Below are 3,040 nucleotides of genomic sequence, written 5' to 3'. Positions count from 1 at the left end.
GCATATGTTGAACCATCCCTGTGCCCTGGGATGAAGCCCACTTGATCATAGTGTATAATCTTTTTAATATGTTGCTGTATTTGGTTTGCTAGTATCTTATTTAGGATTTTAGCATTTGTGTTCGTGAGAGATATTGGTCTGTAGTTTTCTTTTTTTGTGTTATCTTTACCAGGTTTTGGTATCAGAGTGATACTGGCCTCATGAAATGAGTTAGGAAATATTGCTTCCTCTTTGATGTTTTGGAAGAGTTTGAGGAGAATAGGTATTAAATCTTTGAATGTTTGTTAGAATTCACTGGTGAAGCAATCTGGTCCTGGACTTTTACTTTTTGATAGATTTTTGATGATTGTTTCAATTTCCATACTGTTGATTGATCTATTTTGATTTTCCAGTTCTTTTTTATTCAGTCTGGGAAGGTTATATATTTCTAAGTACTGGTCCATTTCTTGTAGGTTATTAAATTTGGTGTTATATCCTTTTTCATAGTATTCTTGTATGATCCTTTGTATTTTTGCAATATCAGTCATAATTTTCCCCCTTTCATCTCTGACATTGTTTATTTGTGTTCTTTCTCTTTTTTATTTTGTGAATGTAGCCAGGGGTTTGTCAATTTTATTAACCTTTACAAAAAACCAGCTCTTTTTTGCATTTATTTTTTCTATCGTTTCTTTTTGTTTGTTTGTTTTGTTTTCAATTTCAATTTCAGCTTACAATCTCTTATTTTTTAAAAATTTATGTGATGTACATAAGAAGTGAGAATAAGTTTTATTTAATTGGGGGCATTGTAGAAAATCAGTAACTGAGCATGACACTGAACAGTCTTCTAGTACCAAATTATGTAATTTATCAAATTTCTGAACAATGAGGCATTCCTTTGTGAGTCTTTAGACAAGAAAATTTTAGGGCTAGTTAAACTGATGGAGATCTGAGGAGTGGGGTGCTGGAGTCAACAGTTCATGTAACATAACATTATTATATTACTGGAGATACTGTGGACGAAATCAAATATCCAGAAACAGGAAACTCACAGAAGTTTGCAAAATGTATTATTATTAAATGATATTCCATCAATTTGTAGATGTCATCGAAGAAAATACAGTCATGCCTAGAAAGGTAGAAAAGTTACTTGAAGTTCATAACAGGGCTAAGTGTGGACAAAGCTGGGAATAAACACTGAGTCTCTATATTCTCACTGATAGTTCTCTTTCCTTATGTGGAATCAAAACCCAGGGGCCTGGCCCTGAGAAACCTAGGATACACAGAATTAAAACATTTAAACTCCCTTTTCTCCCTTCCTGAGGTGCTCAAAAAGAAACGGTTATAGCAAAGGGATATTTCTTTTGGGAGATATGTCAGCCAGTGAAAAGAAGCACAGAACCATAGTCAATCCTGGAGGTGTGGTTCTCATTTGACCTATTGATATTTTCCTCAAGGGCTATATAAAAGACTTCAACCACCCACAGGCACCCAAATATTTCACTCATCTTACCCAGCAGAGAAATTTTAACAGGTGAGTTTTATATATTGGTTACTTTTGCTGTAGAGTATTTGCAAGAAATACAATAAGAACCTCATGAGGATATTTCAGAAAAGGGGATGCAGGTGAATGAAGGGGAAGAATGTATTGCTGAGACTCTCAAGGGCTCAATTAAAGTTTCATCTTAGGTTATCGTGAAATCTTCAGTCTCCCCTGGGGCTGCTTCATGACTTCCCCAAGGCTCCTTGGTATAACATCCTTTAGTTTTCATATAGTTTAGGTTAGATTTGCTAACAGAGCAAAGGCAGGAATAATGTTTTAAAGGCAATGGTGAGATGTCTGTTTGGGTTTCTAAAGAATTTTTTTGTTTGTTTTCAGGAAGTCTTTTTCACTGTGCAATACAGGGAATGTTCACAATGTACATTGTTTATACTCTCTAGGAGTGTATTTTCTTCACACACTTGCCATCTGTGAATTTTTGCTTCCAGTCCTTATCTACTGATATGTTGTTTTCTTTTTGTCCTGTCTCTTTTTGTTTCCTTATTTCTTTTTTCTTAATTTCTTTTGAGTTCTTCAAGTATTTTCATTAGTTCATTTTTCTTTATTACCTTTTTGATGGTTTAAATGTATATTTTTTATTTTGGTAAACTATACATAACATAGAAATGATCATTTAAATTTAAGTGTACAGTTCTGTGGCAGTAAGTACATACACATTGTTGTGCAACCATCACCACCAGTCACTTCCAGAACTTTGTCATCATTCCAAACTGAATCTCCGTACCCATTAAATAATACCTTCCCATTCCGCTCTCCCCAGCCCCTGGCAATCACCATGCTGCTTTCTGTCTCTATAAATTTACTTCTCTAGGTACCTCATATAAAAATCACACAAATTTTGTCCTTTTGTGATGGGCTTACTTCACCAAGGTGTATCCATGTTGTAGCATGTGTCAGAATGGCCTTCCATATCCAGGCTGAATAATCCTCCTTGTTTGTATATATAGCATTTTGTTTATCCATTCATCTGTTAAAGGTCTCTTGGATTGCTTCCACTCTTTGGTTATTGTGAATAGCGCTGCTATGAGCAAGGGTGAACATCAAATATCTCTTCGATTCCCTGTATTCAGTTCTTTTCAGTATACACCTACCAGTGTAATCGCTGGATCTTGTGATAATTCTATGTTTAATTTTTTGAGGAATTGCCATACTAATTTCTACAGTGCCAGCACCGTTTAACATTTCCACCAGCAATGTGCTGGTGCTCCAGTTTTTCCACATCATCTCTATTTCTTTCTTTCTTCTAAAAATTTTTTTGTAAATGGTATCTAATTGTAGTTTCCATTTGTATTTTCCTAATGATTAGTGAGGTTGAGCATCTTTTCACATCTTTATTGGCCATTTGTATATCTTCTTTAGAGAAATAGTCTTTTGCCAAATTAAAAAAAAAATTTTGTTGTTGAGTTTAAGAGAGTTCTTTATATATTCTGGAAATTAACTCTATTTCAGATATATGATTTGCAAATATTTTCTCCCATTCCATGGGTTATGTTTTCATCCTGT

This window comes from Pteropus alecto, unplaced genomic scaffold (genome assembly GCF_000325575.1).
Source record: "Pteropus alecto unplaced genomic scaffold, ASM32557v1 scaffold462, whole genome shotgun sequence".
Taxonomy (NCBI): domain Eukaryota; kingdom Metazoa; phylum Chordata; class Mammalia; order Chiroptera; family Pteropodidae; genus Pteropus; species Pteropus alecto.
This window is presented reverse-complemented; position numbering follows the sequence as displayed.